This window comes from Poecilia formosa, unplaced genomic scaffold (genome assembly GCF_000485575.1).
Source record: "Poecilia formosa unplaced genomic scaffold, Poecilia_formosa-5.1.2 Scaffold22, whole genome shotgun sequence".
In the NCBI taxonomy this organism is placed as follows: Eukaryota; Metazoa; Chordata; class Actinopteri; order Cyprinodontiformes; family Poeciliidae; genus Poecilia; species Poecilia formosa.
Genome location: NW_006799961.1, coordinates 1,961,904 through 1,971,029, shown reverse-complemented (window position 1 = coordinate 1,971,029; position 9,126 = coordinate 1,961,904). Strand labels below are relative to the sequence as shown.

Genomic DNA, 9,126 nt, shown 5'->3' with positions numbered 1-9,126 from the left:
AATTGTGGATGAAAGTCAAAACACATTCAAGCTGTGCACTATTTTCCCAGGTATTTACATCACCTAGCATCACATGTAAATGCGTGCTTGATTTTTACGCGGCTGCCGGCCTCGGCGTAGTGTCCATTGTTGTCTTTATTACCAAGCCACCACCTCGAGTTGTCTTAGGCGGAGGTCCTATTATCAAAGCTCCCATTTTCAAACATCTGAGTTTGATCGCTTATTGGAGGGACCATTTTTCAGCTCCAAGTGTGAGTAGAGTGACTAATTGGATAGTGACTAATTTTAATTCACATGTAGGCAGTTGGTGTCCATGTTACCTCAGCAGGGGGGACTGACACAGCCGAGATATAGCAACAAACAGGCCAGGAATACTATAATCAGAACAAAATCAACATCCTCATTACTGACTCCGAGCTGCAGCTGGCATCAAAAAGAGCTTCAAATCTCTCTGCCCTTGTTTGCAGGCTGTGATTATGTTCAGTGTCAGGCCCCAATACATGGCCGTTTTTTTTTGTTTTTTTTTTTCTCTGTTGCTTTGCATGGAAACACGCTTGCAGGGATGCTAACAACTAATCGGGCAGAGGATGCTCGAGTTATTTTATCGCTGTGACTAAAAAACAAGGCAGTCCGATTTTTGATATAATTTCTTCCACGCAGCAAATCTTTGAAAGTGCAAAGTCATGAAGCCGCCCATCAGAACCTCTCTGAAACAGTGAGGGGATGATGTCATATTGCTGTCTTTATTTCCACCAAACTGTTTATCAATGTATTCGTAATAATGTTTTATTAACGTTCTTATACTGTTTTTAGCACTTTTGTGTTTTTGCCCTGCTGCACACGATTACCCACAGGGTGTTGCTGTAGACAGACCAATGCAGGATGATTAAAAAGTGTCTCTTTAGATAAGACTGTCTTTTGAAGGAGATAGATTGATGTACCTTTGCTTAAGGAATCAACATTAATCACTGTCCGTTTTTAATACACTTTGTCTGTGTCTTCGACAGGAAGTGGAATAAAAGCCTAACTTTATCTACATTTTTTCTGTATTTTTAAAAACATATATTTTTTTTCACCAGTATGTTGTCTGTCCTGCAACAGCCTATACTTTAAGCCATGCCATTTCAGACATTTTTCAGAATTGACAGATGTATACAATTAATTTTGTTTCCTTTATTAGCTGTGCAATTCACAAAGTTACCCTTCTTGTAAGAAAAAAAAAAAAAGACAATTATTGGAAGACAGCCACAGGAGGCCTCACTTCAGTTTTCCAGATGGCATGTAGTGAACTCAGAAAATAAGGAATAGCGTACGGTGATCAGCAGACCCATGCTGCGTGGGGCGCAAAACTAACACTGCACCTCACCCAGAACACACCATCTCCATGGTGAAACAGGGAGATGGCTGCATGATGCTCTGGGGATGTGTTCAATCAGCTGTCAAATGGAGACTGGTCAAGGTTAACGTGAAGATCAATGAAGCCAAACAGGAAAATCCCACAAGAAAAAAAAAACTGATTGGTGCTGCAGTTTACACTAGATATATAGCAGGACAACATGCCTAAACATACTGCTGGAGTTGCTAGGGAATGGTAGAAAATCTGGTCTAAAGTCCAGATCTAAATCCAATTAAGAATCAAGTGGCGAGATTTGAGTTCATTCACTCTGTTCTGAATGTGTCTGACTGATTTTATGGCGTTTGAGCTGATGTGCAAAGAAAAATATGCAAAACGACATAGTCTTCATGTACACAAAGCTGGTAGAGACATACTGTAAACCTCCAAAGACTTGAAGCTGAGATTACAGTGAAAGGTGGTTTTTACAAAGCAATAACTCATGTAGGTTGAATATACATGCAGGCCACACTTTATAGATTTTTATTTGTAATAACTCTTGAAATGAGACATTTCCCTCCACTTTACAACTATGTTTTACCTTATATTGCTCAGTCACATAAAAATAACTTGTTTAAAATTATGGTTGCAATGTTGAAAAATATGGAAAAGTTGAAGTGCTCTTTGAACTTTTTACAAGGCACGGAGACTCGACTTTTCTTTTCTGTTACTTTTCATAGAAATGAACTTTAATTCATCTATAGCTGTAAGTCACTTCTGTATATGAAAATTTTTGGCCCAGTCTCTCCCCCCTTTGCTACAACTTGATCCATTCTGACATTTCCGGTAATAAGACCAAGACGATATCAGATTTTACTCACCACTACAGATGGACCGGAGCCTGACCTTATGCAGCAAGGCTTCTCCAGCACCAGTCACTCAGCTGTCTTATTTTATCACAGCCTAATCCTCAATAATATATTCCATACTATCACATGACTGTGCATTTTATTTGTCGCCGGCTGTGCTTGGCAGCAACCAGCATAAAGCGAGGGCCAATAGGTTGACAGTTTCCAGGACCTTCTGCATGTTTCATGAACATTTCACCTGTGACACCTGCTAAAATTATGCCATTTAAATACAAACACATGTCAAGATCCTTTAGGAAAGAACTCTTGGTGATGTAGCATCAGTGGTAGTATGCAGATGAGTGGCAGAAAGGGTGTCAGAGGGTGTCCAAGTGTGTGCTGGGTTTGGACGCCGCCTGTCCGTGTTGTTGGAGTGTAATGGAAGTGTCACCCTAGAGGAAAGCTGCTGGAAGCTTAGGTCACGATGCCCTTCTGCATGACACACACACACACACACACACGCACGCACACCACACACACATCGTCGGTGTGACAGAAACATGCAAAAAGCATACGGCCGCCATGGCAACTGAATCTGTGTGCGCGAGCGCTCGCGAGGGTCTGCATCTGCCGTGTGTTTGTGCGCGTATTGATCCGACGTGACGTCTAAACTGTATTATTGACCTAAATGTTGTTTCTAACATCTAATCTGTTCTAGCTCAGATGTAATTTTGTCAAGAATTTAGAAACACTTGTTATTTTCACTTAAGAAATTGTCGGCTGATGGGAATTTATTGCACCGATTCAGATGGATTGCTTTCATAAAACCTGATGTTGCATTGAGGGAGCCAAATATAGCAAGTGTTCCAGTAACTGTATGATGCCTCAACACACACACCCACCACACACACACAAACACGCACGCACCCACATCTACCTGCCTACACAAACACACACAAATAAACATACGACAAGCCCTCTCACATATACAGACGTGCGCGCACGCTTTTATTGATCTACAGCTTAGCTCATGCCAGCAGGTAGTCCAACTCACTGGTTATTCTGAGGAATTGCTTTCAGTAGTTCCATCCACACACATGCTACGTGATTGTTTCCAGTGGCTAAATCTACACAATTTGTACACGGCCAACTCTTAAAACACCATCACCTCCTCTTCACAGATCAAGAGCCGTATTTGTCGATATCACACACACACACACGCACGCACGCACGCACGCACGCACGCACACATTCAAGCTCAAAAGCATGCTGCCTTTTAACTCAAGCGTGTTTAAAGCTGCGACAGTCTCAAGTTAAATGCTGTTGCATAGTTAGTTCTTTTGTCCTGTTCTCCCGTCCCTCCATTTCCATCGCTTCCTCCTCCCCAAATATTGCCTTGCATGCTTTTCTGTCATAGTCACGCTTTTTGATTTCTCTTTGCAGCCCCGAACGCAGTACGGGGTGTAAAGAATAAGGGATTAAGGCATCTCGTTTGAGTAGGTTTGAGTGGTTGTGGTGTGTGCGTGCGCGTCCGCTTTGTTTAGTTGCCTTGCATGTACGGCTGTGTCGCCTCTTTGAATCCAATATGAAAACAAGGAGAAAAAAAAGAAAAAGAAAAGGTGGGGGCACAAAGTTCAGTTTGTTAAACTAACATTTGGCACAATGGCATGTTTCTCATTAAAGTCAATCAGTCCGTAGACAACAAAAGAACCTTTCACTCACGAGTATGAAGTGAAAATAAAAAGCAGGGAAACAGTTTGCTGGCACCCACTCGCTCTGTAAAATGTTATGTGCACGGCCCTCCACCTCTTCTCCCAAAATTGGCCTCTGTTGTTTAAAACGAATCGAATTAAGATGTTCAAGGATTTTCTCGGTGCCCCCCCTCGCTCTTCAGAAAGGTCATAAGTCCATTATAAATGTGGCAAATAACTGTGCTAGGGGAAACAGATGCTGAGGGATGATATGAACATAATATGCTGTAAACTGGAACTTTCTCTTCACTAAGAAGAATGTTGCGTGTGTGTGTGTGGTTTTTTTTAACAACTGAATCAGTACCTTTAACTAGGGCTTGTAAATCAGGCCTGTTAGAGACTTTATTTAGGTTTACCTCTGTCTGACCTCCTCCTGCTCTATGAGAACAGCAGTGGGTTTTGCATGAGAACCAGGTGTTTGTGCATATTGCGGGCATAAAATTGTCACAGAGGGGCGGACAGTAAAACAGACGTTTAATATATTTGTTGTGACGTACAGAATACATAGTTTCTCAATTTGCATATGCTCAAGACTAAATCCTAGCTTATGCGCTATATGTACAGGTTTTAAAATGTTCAAACTGTGCAACATGTGTAATGTGATATAGGTCTGATCAGCATGTTTTGTAATAAGGAAGTATTTTTTCAAGAGTAAATATACGTGTTTGCCTGAAAGTTTGGGCAGGAATTCTTAGAAAGCTATCTGTCTGAGGGACATGCTTGCATCTTCAGAACACACTCTGTGCATTTATTCAGTGCCTGCTTTGCAAAACACAGATATTTTTTTAAATGAAAAAAAAAAAAAAAAACATTGAAACATAGAATGAATAACTTCTGTACAAATCTGGCTGAAAAAAATAAACTTTAAATATTGTCTCTCTGTCCTCAGTTGCCAAAGTTTTCATTTGGGACAGTGTGTGTTCACAGTGATGTGCAATGTTTCCAGTGAACATTAGTTTCTGTACTCAGTCCAGAAATTTTTGTTTTGCTCTCAAGTGACAAGAACATGTTCCTCATGTCTGACCAATATCAGTTTGTGTCTCTTATACTTGTCAGAACATTTTTCCACCCAGTTGCTGTGGGACTTTCAGCTGATATCATCTAACCTGCCAGTTCAGATGGCCAATCGTTCCTAGGTAGACTTGCTGTGGTGCTGTGCCTTTTCCTTGTTTCATTTCTTTTTTGTAGGTTAAACTGTGCTTCATGTTATGTTCAAAATTTGGGAAAATAAAATACAACCTAACACCGACAAAACACACCTGTGAGTCTTTTACAGAGCAGCTGTATTTATATAGAGATTCAATTCCACATATGTAGACATTATTATTCATTTGGAGCGGGGTGGTTGGGGAAACACGCAAAAAGCTGGTCGGCGATGAGAAAAAAAAAAAAGAAAAAAAAAAAAAAAGAAAACTGATTAGATTGCTGTAATGTCAAGAAAGATTTTTACGTTTTCCGAGACAGGTAGGAACATTTCCTGGCATCCCACTGTCGTCAATGTTTTTTTTTTGTTTTTTTTTTAAATCACTTTTTACTAGATCGACTTTATAGTACCATGTTTTCATGATGTGAAGGTTATATGAGGTTTTTGGTGAACCTCATCCATTAAAGCTTAAAGACAACGAAAACATGAAGACAATTCCACATCTTAACAGAAAGGGATTTTTCTCCTGCTTTTGTGAAGCTTTAAAATTTTAGGGTAGCTCCATTTAGAGTTTGTAGTTATTACATTCTTTTTCGATACCTCAATACAACCTCATGTATCTACTGGAAATTAGCCTGCTCATGCCTTTGCTCGTCATGAGACTCACACTTAACAGTTTAAGCCATCCATCAAGAGCATCTGTACATACAGAAAAGTTGGACAGGACATTAAGAACTGGAAAATAGTTCCTATCAGAGAATCATCAAGAGCACTATCACACTTCTCTGTGTAATACTCACCCACACTGTTGTTGTTGTTGTTTTCTTTTATGTGAGTATTTTTATATAATTAAATTGATATCGCGAAACAAATTTGGGGTCTTTGAATTCTAGACTGACCTTCTTTGTTTTCCAAAACGGGTCTAACTTTTGTCAAGACAAATTCAGAAATAAAGGAAGGAAAAAAAAAGAAAAAAGAAAAGAAACGGTTTGAAAACGGTTGAAAAAAGGAGAAAAAAAAACACACAAGTTCTTATGATTCCAATAATCAGAACACAGACTAAGCAACAATGAAACAGGTGTATGTGCATATCTGTGTAGGAGGATGGAGGTGGCAGTGTGAGCATGCTCTATCTGCTATTTGCTTGACTGGTAATCAGGCAAACACGCTGCAAGTCTCCTGCTATGATTTGCCCCCCAGTGTGTCTCCAGTCTCAGCGCCTGTGAGTAACTCTGTATTTTTCTATGCAGACATGCATGTATTTATATACCGTCCAGACTCCACAGCGCATTGTGCATGTCTGTTCATGTCACAGCATTTGCATGCGACTTTGTCTTTGCCCGAGTCTACTGTACGTCCATGCTTTCTGTGCCTCAGGATCAGTGTCTGTGTGACTTCCCTCTGCTCAGAGGTATTTTGGCAACTGAGGTTTACAAGTTGTGTGTGCGCACATGCGTGCGTGAGCTTGCGCGCGTGTGCGTGTATGTGTGTGTGTGTGTGTGTGTGTGTGTGTACTGGCTCACAGATATGTGTGTTTTCCGGATGGGAGTACAACTCCTAGGACATTTAATCTATGGGGGAATTTCACGCTAGTTACAGCTTGTCATCAAACGTTTGTAGAGTAAAATACAGCGGCAATCTTTTACCGTAGGATATTTGGGACAAATTTACTCAGACCTCTTGAGTTTTCCGCTGCCCTCTAGATAGATTACAATGTGTCTGCGTGAGAGCAGGCTGAAGGAAGAGGAAGATATTCCTGCCAAAGTTTTGTTTCCGTTTTGATGCTTTTCAACGGAGACATGATTTAAGGTTGGAAGACAAAGTTTAGGAGCAAACTCTACTTTTAATGTTTTTGGGGGAAAAAAACAAAACAAAACAAAACAAAAAAAAACTCTGAATCCAAAGCTTTAGGAAGGACTGGCCTCATATATCTGCAGTCATATGTGTTCACTTAGTAAGCCACAGCTGCTAGTGCCATTAGAATGATTTCCTGTGTGCATACGTCTTTTTATCTGTCCCTTCAACACACACATGCATCTAAAGGCTCAGTCCAAATTGAGTTTAGCAGGACACATATTTTACAGCCGTCTGAGTCACTCTGATGTTCAGGTGCTTCACTGTAAAATGTGACCGGGGTTGTCTTGTAACACATATCACAGCCTGAAAAAAAAAATCTTATATGTATTCCTTCCTTCAACATTTTTTTTTTTTTAACTGACAAAGGAAGTCAAAGCATGAGGTTTAAAAGACTGAAAAAAGAAAGTAGGTTAATAGCTTATCTAGGTTCCGATATTAAAAGCTTTTAGTGTTTAAGCTGACAGGAGGGAATAATAAAAAAAAAAAAACAAAGGACACATTTGTTTAATAGAATAATCCTTCTTTGTTTTTAAGACGACTCCAAAGCTTTTATATTTGAGCCTTAATGTTTCGACAGGCTGTTCAATCAGTTGTTTTTTGAGGATATTGCAAATGTCAGGCTGTCTCAGAAATACGTTCCCTTGTTTTACCTGACCCACTTTTTTTGTGCGTGCGTGTGCGTGCGTGCGTGCGTGCGTGCGTGCGTGTGTGTGTGTGTGTGTTGCAGGTCCCTCTTTGCTCAGAAAGTTGTAAATATAATCTCAGACACATGTTACTCTGGCTGATTTTTTTTTTTTTCATACTCGTGTCAGCTGTGATTATCATAACTTCTGCCAAGACAGAAGAGTGCTCTTTCGAGTTTGGCCCCCATACATGCTTACTTGCTTGCTTGCTTTCACACATACACACACGCACGCATGCACACACACAAATGTATATATCCCAAACATTGGGTAAACCTTAACTCAACTGCCATTTCCAATGAGTCCACAATGATTATTTGATGCAGTGATTTATCTTGAATGCAGCTTGAAAGCAAACTGAACCGGGAAAAGATGAGAAAGCTGACTGACAAGCTCCAAAACAAAATCTTTCTCCCAGACTATCTCCCGGAAAGCTGTTCCAGGCAACGTATTATTACATGCTGGCCTCCGAGAGCACATTTTAACACTCCCTGGCCTCAAACTTTTAATGTCACCCTGTCTGTGTCTCAGAATGCAGCCATGTAAAATGCAGCTGTGACCATTGTACTCCTCGCCGAAACTGTTTCATTTGCATTCATTTTGTGCATGGGAACGGCGGTTTCCTATTCCATCATGAGCCGAACTCTGTGCAAAACGAATTTCTCGCCTGCCCAGGAGAGCAAGCAGAATAAGGATTCGGAACACACCCATCAGACAATGGAAGAGGTGGGGGTCTCACTTTTTTTTTTTTTTCATATTTTCCACACCTCCCTGACCCTGCTTTCCCTTAACATGCCCCAGTAGAATGGGGGGAGGAGGGGGGAGAGAGAGAAGTGCACTGGCAGCAGAGGGTGAGAGTGTAGGGACTGCAGACATGCAAAAAAAAAAGAAAAAGAAAAAGTCAGATAAAAGTAGTTAAAAGAAAGAGAAACAACAAGATGGTAGCTGACCAAATGCTCGGCGACAGATTGCGAGAGGAAGACGGATGCAGTGAGGGATGGAACGAGGGGGAGAGAAGATGAGAATATATATGCGGTGGCCAGTGTTGTGAGACAAGGCAGGTTGCTGTCACTTTAAAAATGACTGTAATAAAAGTGACCGTCGGAAGATGGATCTGGTGATTTTGGCTTGCTAATCAGTCATCTGTGAAGAGGACCACAGCCCAGATTCAACGGCCGCCTGACACTTCCTGATTGATGCCTGTGGCCGATTAAAAAAAAAAAAGAAAAAGGATGAAAGAAAGGCCCATTAACTGTACTCCCATTAAACTGTTGAAAAGTTAAAAAAAATACATATACATCATCCTTTCCTCCATTTTGTGTTGTTGGTTTCTATTCTGTGTCTTTTTTTTTTTTTATCTTGTCTTGTTTTTTTTAATCTTGTTTTTCCAAGATATTCTGTTCCTCTCGCTTATAACTGCTGGCATAGTGGGAGGAGATGTTAATCAGCAGGGCCTAGTTTTGCATCCTGGATGTCACTACTGTACTTTGAGTGCAGCCCTCAGATCAGA

General features: G+C 40.7%; 1 protein-coding gene across 1 annotated transcript in view; it reads left to right on the top strand.

The window, feature by feature from the left end:
• The first annotated feature begins 6,162 nt into the window (after window positions 1-6,162).
• Window positions 6,163-9,126, top strand: part of zfhx4 (zinc finger homeobox 4) — a 99,641-nt gene continuing 96,677 nt past the window's right edge. The window contains exon 1 of the mRNA XM_016669389.1: window positions 6,163-6,298. The gene's annotated coding sequence lies outside the window, so the exon portion shown is untranslated. The remainder of the gene's footprint in view (window positions 6,299-9,126) is intronic.